Source organism: Mobula hypostoma, chromosome 7 (assembly GCF_963921235.1).
Source record: "Mobula hypostoma chromosome 7, sMobHyp1.1, whole genome shotgun sequence".
Lineage (NCBI taxonomy): Eukaryota > Metazoa > Chordata > Chondrichthyes > Myliobatiformes > Myliobatidae > Mobula > Mobula hypostoma.
The window spans coordinates 89,659,178-89,671,488 of NC_086103.1; positions in this window are offsets into that span (position 1 = coordinate 89,659,178).

A 12,311-nucleotide genomic window follows, 5' to 3' on the forward strand; every position below is an offset into this window, starting at 1 on the left:
CCTTAAGCCTAAGAACCCAGCTTGAGCCTCAAGCCCAAGACCCCAGCCTCGAGCCTATCTCCATGCCTCAAGCCTAAGAACCCAGCTTGAGCCTCAAGCCCAAGACCCCAGCCTCGAGCCTCAAGACCAAGAGCCCAGCCTCGATCCTCAATGCCAAGAGCCCGGCCTCAAGCCTCAACGTCAAGAACCCAGCCTCGAGCCTCAAGGCCAAGACACCAGCCTCAAGGCCAAAATCCAGCTTCAGCCTCAAGGCTAAGACCCAGCCTCAAGCCACAGGGCCAAGACCCAACCTCAAGGCAAAGACCCAAGCCTCAAGACCCCAGCCTCAAGTCTCGATACCAAGACTCCGGCCTCAATACCAAGACCCTAGCCTCAAGCCCAAGCCCCTGCCTCGAGAGTCAAGCCTCAAGACCCCAGCCTCGAGCCTCGTCCCCAAGCCTGTCTCCAAGACTCAAGACCAAGACCCCTGCCTCGAGCCTCAAAACCAAGACCCCTGCCTCGATCCTCAAGACCAAGATCCCAGCCTCGAGCCTCAAGACCAAGACCCCAACCTCGAGCCTCAAGCCCAAGATCCAGGCCTCGACCCTCAAGCCCAAGACACCAGCCTCGAGCCTCGTCTCCAAGACTGTCTCCAAGCCTCAAGACCAAGACTCCAGCCTCGAGCCTCAAGACCCCAGCCTCAAGCCCTCAAGTCCTCAAGCCTGTCTCCAAGCCTCAAGACCAACACCCCAGCCTTGAGCCTCAAAATTAAGACTCCAGCCTCGAGCCTCAAGATCCCAGCCTCAAGCCCTCGTCCCCAAGCCTGTCTCCAAGCCTCAAGACCAAGACACCAGCCTCGAGCCTCAAGCCCAAGTTCCCTGCCTCGTGAGTCAAGCCTCAAGACCCCAGTCTCGAGCCTCGTCCCCAAGCCTGTCTCCAAGACTCCAAGACCAAGACCCCTGCCTCGAGCCTCAAGACCAAGATTCCAGCCTTGAGCCTCAAGACCTCACCCTCAAGCCTCAATACCCCAGCTTCATGTCCTGAAGCCTGTCTCCATGCCTCAAGCCCAAGAACCCAGCTTAAGCCTCAGGCCCAAGACCCCAGCCTCGAGCCTCAAAACCAAGACCCCTGCCTCGAGCCTCAAGACCAAGATCCCAGCCTCGAACGTCAAGACCAAGAGCCCAGCCCCGAGCCTCAATGCCAACAGCCCGGCCTGGAGCCTCAAGGCCAAGACCCCAGCTTCGAGCCTCAAGGCCAAGATCCCAGCCTCGGGCCTCAAGCCAAAGACCCCAGCCTCGAGCCTGAAGAACAAGACCCCTGCCTCGAGTCTCAAGACCAAGACCCCAGCCTCGATCCTCAAGAACCCATCCTCAAGCCCTCAAGTCTCCAAGCCTGTCTCCAAGCCTCAAGACCAAGACACCAACCTCGAGCCTCAAGGCCAAAACTCCAGCCTCGAGCCTCAAAGCCAATTCCCCTGCCTCGAGCCTCAAGAACAAGACCCAGCCTCGAGCCTCAAGGCCAAGACACCAGCCTTGAGCCTCAAAGCCAATTCCCCTGCCTCGAGCCTCAAGACCAAGATCTCAGCATCGAGCCTCAAGCCCAAGACCACAGCCTCGAGCCTCCAGATCCCAGCCTCGAGCCTCAAGGGCAAGACACCATCCTCGAGCCTCAAGACCCCAGCTTCGAGCCTCAAGTCTCCAAGCCTCAAGACCAAGACCCAGCCTCGAGCTTCAAGGCCAAGACCCCAGCCTCGAGCCTCAAAACCCCAGCTTCAAGTCCCCAAGCCTGTCTCCAATCCTCAAGCCCAAGAGCCCCGCCTCGAGCCTCAAGACCAAGACCCCAGCCTCGACCCTGAAGGCCAAGACCTCTGCCTCAAGCCTGAAGGCCAAGACCCCTGCCTCGAGCCTCAACACCAAGACACCAGCCTTGAACCTCAAGGCCAGGACTCCAGCCTCGAGCCTCAAGGCCAAGACCCCTGCCTCGAGCCACGAGGCCAAGACCCCAGCCTCAAGGCTCAAGGCCATGATACCAGCCTCAAGGCTCAGGGCCAAGACACCATCCTCAAGCCTCAAGGCCAAGACCCAAGCCTCGACCCTGAAGGCCAAGACCTCTGCCTCGAGCCTGAAGGCCATGACCCCTGCCTCGAGCCTCAAATCCAAGACACCATCATCGAGCCTCAAGGCCAAGAACCCAGACTCGAGCCTGAAGACCAACACCCCTGCCTCGAGCCTCAAGACCAAGATCCCAGCATCGAGCCTCAAGAACAAGACACCATCCTCAAGCCTCAAGACCCCAGCTTCGAGCCTCATGTCTCCAAGTCTGTCTCCAAGCCTCAAGACCAAGAGCCCAGAATCGAGCCTCAAGACCAATTCCCCTGCTTGAGCCTGAAGGCCAAGAGCCCAGCCTCGAGCCTGAAGGCCAAGAGCCCATCCTCGAGCCTGAAGGCCAAGAGCCCAGCCTCGAGCCTCAAGGCCAAAACTCCAGCCTCGAGCCTCAAAGCCAATTCCCCTGCCTCGAGCCTCAAGGCCAAGACCCCAGCCTCGAGCCTCAAGAACCCATCCTCAAGCCCTCAAGTCCCCAAGCCTGTCTCCAAGCCTCAAGACCAAGACACCAGCCTCGAGCCTCAAGCCCAAGAACCAGCCTCAAGGCCTAGGCTCCAGCCTCAAGACTCAGGCCAAGACTCTACGTCAAGCGTCAAGGCCAAGACCCAGCCTCAAGGCCAAGACCCAGCCTCAAGGCCAAGACCCAAGCCTCAAAACCCCAGCCACAAGTCTCAATACCAAGACCCCAGCCTCAAGCCTCGATACCAAGACCCTGGCCTCTATACCAAGATCCCAGTCTCAGGTCCCCTAGTCTGTCTCGAAACCTCAAGCTGAAGACCCCAGCCTCGAGCCTCAAGGCCAAGACTCCAACCTCGAGCCTGAAAGCCAATTCCCCTGCCTCGAGACTCATGGCCAAGACCCCAGCCTCAAGCCTCAAGCGGAAGAGCCCAGCCTTGAGACTCAAGACCAAGACCCCAACCTCGAGCCTCAAAACCATGACCCCGGCCACGATACCAAGACCCTATCCTCAATACTAAGATCCCAGTCTCAGGTCCCCTCGTCTGTCTTCATGCCTCAAGACCCCAGTCTCAAGGCCAAGACCACAGCCTCAAGGCTCAAGACCACGACCCCAGCCTTGAACCTCAAGACAAAGACCCCAGCCTCGAGCTTCAATGCCAGACCCCAGCCTCGAGCCTCAAGGTCAAGATCCCAGCATCGAGCCTCAAGCCCAAGACCCCAGCCTCAAGCCTCAAGATCCCAGCCTTGAGCCTCAAGAACATGACTGCATCGTCGAGTCTCAAGACACAAGCTTCGAGCCTCAAATCCAAGACACCAGCATCGAGCCTCAAGGTAAAGAGCCCAGCCTCGAGTCTCAAGATCAATACCCCTGCCTTGAGCCTGAAGGCCAAGAGCGCAGCCTCGAGCCTGAAGGCCAAGATCCCAGCCTCGAGCCTCAAGGCCACGACCCCAGCCTCGTGCCTCAAGACCAAGACCCCTGACTCGAGCCTCAAGCCCAAGACCCCAGCCTCGAGCCTCAAGCCGAAGAGCCCAGCCTCGAGACTCAAGACTAAGACCCCAGCCTCGAGCCTCAAGGTCAGGATTCCAGCCTCAATCCTCAAGCCAAAGACCCCAGCCTCGAGACTGAAGAACAAGACCCCAGCCTCGAGCCTCAAGAACAAGACCCTATCCTCGAGCCTCAAGACACCAGCTTCGAGCCTCAAGTCCCCAAGCCTGTCTCCAAGTCTCAAGACCAACACCCCTGCCTCGAACCTCAAGACCAAGACCCCAGCCTCAAGCCTGAAGATCCCAGCCTCAAGCCCTCAAGGCCCCAAGCCCGTCTCCAAGCCTCAACACCAAGACACCAGCCTCGAGCCTCAAGGCCAAGACCCCAGCCTCAAGACTCAAGACCCCAGCCTCAAGACCAAGACTCCAGCCTCAAGGCTCAAGGCCAAGACACCAGCCTCAAGCCTCAAGGCCAAGACCCAGACTCAAGTCTCAGGGCCAAGACCCAACCTCAAGGCAAAGACCCAAGCCTCAAGACCACAGCCTCAAGTCTCGATACCAAGAGCCCAGCCTCAATACTAAGACCATAGACTCAAGACCAAGACGCTAACCTCGAGCCTCAATACCAAGACCCCAGCCTCTATCCTCGAGCCTCAAGACCCCAGGCTCGAGCCTCAAGCCCAAGACCCCAACCTCGAGACTCAAGCCTCAACGCCCCAGCCTTGAGCCTCAAGTCCCCAAGCCTGTCTCCAAGCCTCAAGACCAAGACCCCTGCCTCGAGCCTCAAGACCAAAATCCCAGCCTCGAGCCTCAAGACCAAGACCCTAACCTCGAGCCTCAAGCCCAAGATCCAGGCCTTGAGCCTCAAGACCAAGATCCTAACCTTGAGCCTCAAGCTCAAGACACCAGCCTTGAACCTCAATATCCCAGCTTCATGTCCCAAAGCCTATCTCCATGCCTCAAGCCCAAGAACCCAGCTTATGCCTGAAGCCCAAGACCCCAGCCTCGAGCTTCAAGACCAAGACCCCAGCCTCGAACGTCAAGACCAAGAGCCCAGCCTCGAGCCTCAATGCCAAGAGCCCGGCCTGGAGCCTCAAGGTCAAGACCCCAGCCTTGAGCCTCAAGGCCAAGATCCCAGCCTCGAGCCTCAAGCCAAAGACCCCAGCCTCGAGCCTGAAGAACAAGACCCCTGCCTCGAGTCTCAAGACCAAGACCCCAGCATCGATCCTCGAACCCATCCTCCAGCCCTCAAGTCCCCAAGCCTGTCTCCAAGCCTCAAGACCAAGACATCAGCCTCGAGCCTCAAGGCCAAGACTCCAACCTCGAGCCTCAAAGCCAATTTCCCTGCCTCGAGCCTCAAGGCCAAGACACCAGCCTCGAGCCTCAAGAACCCATCCTCAAGCCCTCAAGTCCCCAAGCCTGTCTCCAAGCCTCAAGGCCAAGACACCAGCCTCGAGCCTCAAGGCCAAGACCTCAGCCTCAGGGGCAAGACCCCAGCCTCAAGACTCAAGACGAAGACTCCAGGTTCAAAACCCAAGGCCATGACCTCAGCCTCAAGCCTCAAGGCCAAGAACCAGCCTCAAGGCCTAGGCTCCAGCCTCAAGACTCAGGCCAAGACCCCACGTCAAGCCTCAAGGCCAAGACCCAGCCTCAAGGCCAAGACCCAAGCCTGAAAACCCCAGCCACAAGTCTCAATACCAAGACCCCAGCCTCAAGCCTCGATACCAAGACCCTAGCCTCGATACCAAGATCCCAGTCTCAGGTCCCCTAGTCTGTCTCGAAACCTCAAGCTGAAGACTCCAGCCTCGAGCCTCAAGCCCAAGACCCCAGCCTCCAGCCTCAAGAACAAGACACCATCCTCGAGCCTCAAGACTCCAGCTTCGAGCCTCAAGCCTCAAGACCCCAGCTTCGAGCCTCAAGTCCCCAAGCCTGTCTCCAAGACTCAAGACAAAGACACCGGCCTCGAGCCTCAAGACCAACACCCCTGCTTCCAGCCTCAAGACCAAGACCCCAGCCTCGAGCCTCAAGAACCCACCCTCAAGCCCTCAATTCCACCAAGCATGTCTCCAAGCCTCAAGACCAAGACGCTAGCCTCAATCCTCAAGGCCAAGACTCCAGCCTCGAGCCTCAAAGCCAGACCCCAGCCTCGAGCCTCAAGGTCAAAATCCCAGCATCGAGCCTGAAGCCCAAGACCCCAGCCTCGAGCCTCAAGATCCCAGCCTCGAGCCTCAAGAACACGACAGCATCGTCGAGTCTCAAGACACAAGCTTCGAGCCTCAAATCCAAGACACCAGCCTCGAGCCTCAAAGCCAATTCCCCTGCCTCGAGCCTGAAGCCCAAGACCCCAGCCTCGAGCCTCAAGATCCCAGCCTCGAGCCTCAAGAACACGACAGCATCGTCGAGTCTCAAGACACAAGCTTAGAGCCTCAAATCCAAGACACCAGCCTCGAGCCTCAAAGCCAATTCCCCTGCCTCGAGCCTCAAGGCCAAGACCTCAGCCTCAAGGGCAAGACCCCAGCCTCAAGACTCAAGATGAAGACTCCAGGCTCAAAGCCCAAGGCCATGACCCCAGCCTCAAGCCTCAAGGCCTAGGCTCCAGCCTCAAGACTCAGGCCAAGACTCCACATCAAGCCTCAAGGCCAAGACCCAGCCTCAAGGCCAAGACCCAAGCCTCAAAACCCCAGCCACAAGTCTCAATACCAAGACCCCAGCCTCAAGCCTCGATACCAAGACCCTAGCCTCGATACCAAGATCCCAGTCTCAGGTCCCCTAGTCTGTCTCGAAACCTCAAGCTGATGACTCCAGCCTCGAGCCTCAAGCCCAAGACCCCAGCCTCCAGCCTCAAGAACAAGACACCATCCTCGAGCCTCAAGACTCCAGATCGAGCCTCAAGCAACAAGACCCCAGCTTCGAGCCTCAAGTCCCCAAGCCTGTCTCCAAGACTCAAGAACAAGACACCGGCCTCCAGCCTCAAGAGCAACACCCCTGCTTCGAGCCTCAAGACCAACACCCCAGCCTCAAGCCTCAAGACCCCATGCACAAGCCCTCAAGTCCCCAAGGCTGTCTCCAAGCCTCAAGGCCAAGACTCCAACCTCGAGCCTCAAAGCCAATTCCCCTGACTCGAGCCTCAAGACCAAGACCCCAGCCTCGAGCTTCAAGAACCCACCCTCAAGCCCTCAAGTCCCCAAGCATGTCTCCAAGCCTCAAGACCAAGACGCCAGCCTCAATCCTCAAGGCCAAGACTCCAGCCTCGAGCCTCAAAGCCAGACCCCAGCCTCGAGCCTCAAGGTCAAGATCCCAGCATCGAGCCTGAAGCCCAAGACCCCAGCCGTGAGCCACAAGATCCCAGTCTCGAGCCTCAAGAACACGACAGCATCGTCGAGTCTCAAGACACAAGCTTCGAGCCTCAAATCCAAGACACCAGCCTCGAGCCTCTAAGCCAATTCCCCTGCCTCGAGCCTCAAGGCCAAGACCTCAGCCTCAAGGGCAAGGCCCCAGCCTCAAGACTCAAGATGAAGACTCCAGGCTCAAAGCCCAAGGCCATGACCCCAGCCTCAAGCCTCAAGGCCTAGGCTCCAGCCTCAAGACTCAGGCCAAGACTCCACATCAAGCCTCAAGGCCAAGACCCAAGCCTCAAAACCCCAGCCACAAGCCTCGATACCAAGACCCTAGCCTCGATACCAAAATCCCAGTCTCAGGTCTCCTGGTCTGTCTCGAAACCTCAAGCTGATGACTCCAGCCTCGAGCCTCAAGCCCAAGACCCCAGCCTCCAGCTTCGATACTCAAGCCTCAAGACCCCAGCTTCGAGCCTCAAGTCCCCAAGCCTGTCTCCAAGACTCAAGACCAAGACACCGGCCTCGAGCCTCAAGACCAACACCCCTGCTTCGAGCCTCAAGACCAACACCCCAGCCTCGAGCCTCAAGACCCCATCCTCAAGCCCTCAAGTCCCCAAGGCTGTCTCCAAGCCTCAAGACCAAGACATCAGCCTCGAGCCTCAAGGCCAAGACTCCAACCTCGAGCCTCAAAGCCAATTCCCCTGCCTCGAGCCTCAAGACCAAGACCCCAGCCTCGAGCCTCAAGAACCCACCCTCAAGCCCTCAAGTCCCCAAGCCTGTCTCCAAGCCTCAAGATCAAGACACCAGCCTCGATCCTCAAGGCCAAGACTCCAGCCTCGAGCCTCAAAGCCAATTCCCCTGCCTTGAGCCTCAAGGCCAAGCCCTCAGCATCAAGGGCAAGACCCCAGCCTCAAGACTCAAGACAAAGACACCAGGCTCAAAGCCCAAGGCCATGACCCCTGCCTCAAGCCTCAAGGCCAAGAACCAGCCTCAAGGCCTAGGCTCCAGCCTCAAGACTCAGGCCAAGACTCCATGTCAAGCCTCAAGGCCAAGACCCAGCCTCAAGGCCAAGACCCAGCCTCAAGGCCAAGACCCAAGCCTCAAAACCCCAGCCACAAGTCTCAATACCAAGACCCCAGCCTCAAGCCTCGATACCAAGACCCTAGCCTCTATACCAAGATCCCAGTCTCAGGTCCCCTAGTCTGTCACGAAACCTCAAGCTGAAGACCCCAGCCTCGAGCCTCAAGGCCAAGACTCCAACCTCGAGCCTGAAAGCCAATTCCCCTGCCTCGAGCCTGAAGGCCAAGACCCCAGCCTCAAGCCTCAAGCGGAAGAGCCCAGCCTCGAGACTCAAGACCAAGACCCCAACCTCGAGCCTCAAGCCCAAGACCCCGGCCACGATACCAAGACCCTAGCCTCAATACTAAGATTCCAGTCTCAGGTCCCCTAGTCTGTCTTCATGCCTCAAGACCCCAGTCTCAAGGCCAAGACCACAGCCTCAAGGCTCAAGACCACAACCCCAGCCTCGATCCTCAAGACAAAGACCCCAGCCTCGAGCTTCAATGCCAAGAGCCCGGCCTCGAGCCTCAAAGCCAGACCCCAGCTTCGAGCCTCAAGGTCAAGATCCCAGCATCGAGCCTCAAGCCCAAGACCCCAGCCTCGAGCCTCAAGATCCCAGCCTCGAGCATCAAGAACACGACAGCATCGTCGAGTCTCAAGACACAAGCTTCGAGCCTCAAATCCAAGACACCAGCATCGAGCCTCAAGGTCAAGAGCCCAGCCTCGACTCTCAAGACCAATACCCCTGCCTTGAGCCTGAAGGCCAAGAGCCCAGCCTCTAGCCTGAAGGCCAAGATCCCAGCCTCGAGCCTCAAGGCCACGACCCCAGCCTCGTGCCTCAAGACCTCAGCTACAAGCCTCAATGCCCCAGCTTTATGTCCCCAACCCTATCTCCATGCCTCAAGCCCAAGAACCCAGCTTGAGTCACAAGCCCAAGACCCCAGCCTCGAGCTTCAAAATCCCAGCCTCGAGCCTCAAGAACAAAACCCTATCCTCAAGCCTCAAGACCCCAGCTTCGAGCTTCAAGTCCCCAAGCCTGTCTCCAAGTCTCAAGACCAACACCCCTGCCTTGAGCCTCAAGACCAAGACCCCAGCCTCGAGCCTGAAGATCCCATCCTCAAGCCCTCAAGGCCCCAAGCCCGTCTCCAAGCCTCAACACCAAGACACCAGCCTCGAGCCTCAAGGCCAAGACCCCAGCCTCAAGACTCAAGACCCCAGCCTCCAGACCAAAACACCAGCCTCAAGCCTCAATGCCAAGACCCAAACTCAAGTCTCAGGGCCAAGACCCAACCTCAAGGCAAAGACCCAAGCCTCAAGACCCCAGCCTCAAGTCTCGATACCAAGACCCCAGCCTCAATACTAAGACCATAGACTCAAGACCAAGACGCTAACCTCGAGCCTCAATACCAAGACCCCAGCCTCTATCCTCGAGCCTCAAGACCCCAGGCTCGAGCCTCAAGCCCAAGACCCCAACCTCGAGACTCAAGCCTCAATGCCCCAGCCTCGAGCCTCAAGTCCCCAAGCCTGTCTCCAAGCCTCAAGACCAAGACCCCTGCCTCGAGCCTCAAGACCAAAATCCCAGCCTCGAGCCTCAAGACCAAGACCCTAACCTCGAGCCTCAAGCCCAAGATCCAGGCCTCGAGCCTCAAGACCAAGACCCTAACCTCGAGCCTCAAGCCCAAGACAACAGCCTCGAGCCCCAATACCCCAGCTTCATGTCCCGAAGCCTATCTCCATGCCTCAAGCCCAAGAACCCAGCTTGTGCCTGAAGCCCAAGACCCCAGCCTCGAGCTTCAAGACCAAGACCCCAGCCTCGAACGTCAAGACCAAGAGCCCAGCCTCGAGCCTCAATGCCAAGAGCCCGGCCTGGAGCCTCAAGGTCAAGACCCCAGCCTTGAGCCTCAAGGCCAAGATCCCAGTCTCGAGCCTCAAGCCAAAGACCCCAGCCTCGAGCCTGAAGAACAAGACCCCTGCCTCGAGTCTCAAGACCAAGACCCCAGCCTCGATCCTCAAACCCATCCTCAAGCCCTCAAGTCCCCAAGCCTGTCTCCAAGCCTCAAGACCAAGACACCAGCCTCGAGCCTCAAGGCCAAGACTCCAGCCTCGAGCCTCAAAGCCAATTCCCCTGCTTCGAGCCTCAAGGCCAAGACCCCAGCCTCAAGACTGAAGACAAAGACTCCAGGCTCAAAGCCCAAGGCCATGACCCCAGCCTCAAGCCTCAAGGCCAAGAACCAGCCTCAAGGCCTAGGCTCCAGCCTCAAGACTCAGGCCAAGACTCCACGTCAAGCCTCAAGGCCAAGACCCAGCCTCAAGGCCAAGACCCAAGCCTCAAAACCCCAGCCACAAGTCTCAATACCAAGACCCCAGCCTCAAGCCTCGATACCAAGACCCTAGCCTGAATACCAACATCTCAGTCTCAGGTCCCCTAGTCTGTCTCGAAACCTCAAGCTGAAGACTCCAGCCTCGAGCCTCAAGCCCAAGACCCCAGTCTCCAGCCTCAAGAACAAGACACCATCCTCGAGCCTCAAGACTCCAGCTTCGAGCCTCAAGCCTCAAGACCCCAGCTTCGAGCCTCAAGTCCCCAAGCCTGTCTGCCTGTCTCCAAGACTCAAGACCAAGACACCGGCCTCGAGCCTCAAGACCAACACCCCTGCTTCGAGCCTCAAGACCAACACCCCAGCCTCGAGCCTCAAGACCCCATCCTCAAGCCCTCAAGTCCCCAAGGCTGTCTCCAAGCCTCAAGACCAAGACATCAGCCTCGAGCCTCAAGGCCAACACTCCAACCTCGAGCCTCAAAGCCAATTCCCCTGCCTCGAGCCTCAAGGTCAAGACCGCAGCCTCGAACCTCAACAACCAATCCTCAAGCCCTCAAGTCCCCAAGGCTGTCTCCAAGCCTCAAGACCAAGACATCAGCCCCGAGCCTCAAGGCCAACACTCCAACCTCGAGCCTGAAAGCCAATTCCCCTGCCTCGAGCCTGAAGGCCAAGACCCCAGCCTCAAGCCTCAAGCGGAAGAGCCCAGCCTCGAGACTCAAGACCAAGACCCCAACCTCGAGCCTCAAGCCCAAGACCCCGGCCACGATACCAAGACCCTAGCCTCAATACTAAGATTCCAGTCTCAGGTCCCCTAGTCTGTCTTCATGCCTCAAGACCCCAGTCTCAAGGCCAAGACCACAGCCTCAAGGCTCAAGACCACAACCCCAGCCTCGATCCTCAAGACAAAGACCCCAGCCTCGAGCTTCAATGCCAAGAGCCCGGCCTCGAGCCTCAAAGCCAGACCCCAGCTTCGAGCCTCAAGGTCAAGATCCCAGCATCGAGCCTCAAGCCCAAGACCCCAGCCTCGAGCCTCAAGATCCCAGCCTCGAGCATCAAGAACACGACAGCATCGTCGAGTCTCAAGACACAAGCTTCGAGCCTCAAATCCAAGACACCAGCATCGAGCCTCAAGGTCAAGAGCCCAGCCTCGAGTCTCAAGACCAATACCCCTGCCTTGAGCCTGAAGGCCAAGAGCCCAGCCTCTAGCCTGAAGGCCAAGATCCCAGCCTCGAGCCTCAAGGCCACGACCCCAGCCTCGTGCCTCAAGCCAAGACCCCTGACTCGAGCCTCAAGACCAAGACCCCAGCCTCGAGCATCAAGACCAAGAACCCAGCCTCGAGCCTCAAGACCTCAGCTACAAGCCTCAATGCCCCAGCTTTATGTCCCCAACCCTATCTCCATGCCTCAAGCCCAAGAACCCAGCTTGAGTCACAAGCCCAAGACCCCAGCCTCGAGCTTCAAAATCCCAGCCTCGAGCCTCAAGAACAAAACCCTATCCTCGAGCCTCAAGACCCCAGCTTCGAGCTTCAAGTCCCCAAGCCTGTCTCCAAGTCTCAAGACCAACACCCCTGCCTTGAGCCTCAAGACCAAGACCCCAGCCTCGAGCCTGAAGATCCCATCCTCAAGCCCTCAAGGCCCCAAGCCCGTCTCCAAGCCTCAACACCAAGACACCAGCCTCGAGCCTCAAGGCCAAGACCCCAGCCTCAAGACTCAAGACCCCAGCCTCCAGACCAAAACACCAGCCTCAAGCCTCAACGCCAAGACCCAAACTCAAGTCTCAGGGCCAAGACCCAACCTCAAGGCAAAGACCCAAGCCTCAAGACCCCAGCCTCAAGTCTCGATACCAAGACCCCAGCCTCAATACTAAGACCATAGACTCAAGACCAAGACGCTAACCTCGAGTCTCAATACCAAGACCCCAGCCTCAAGCCTCGATACCAAGACCCTAGCCTCTATACCAAGATCCCAGTCTCAGGTCCCCTAGTCTGTCACGAAACCTCAAGCTGAAGACCCCAGCCTCGAGCCTCAAGGCCAAGACTCCAACCTCGAGCCTGAAAGCCAATTCCCCTGCCTCGAGC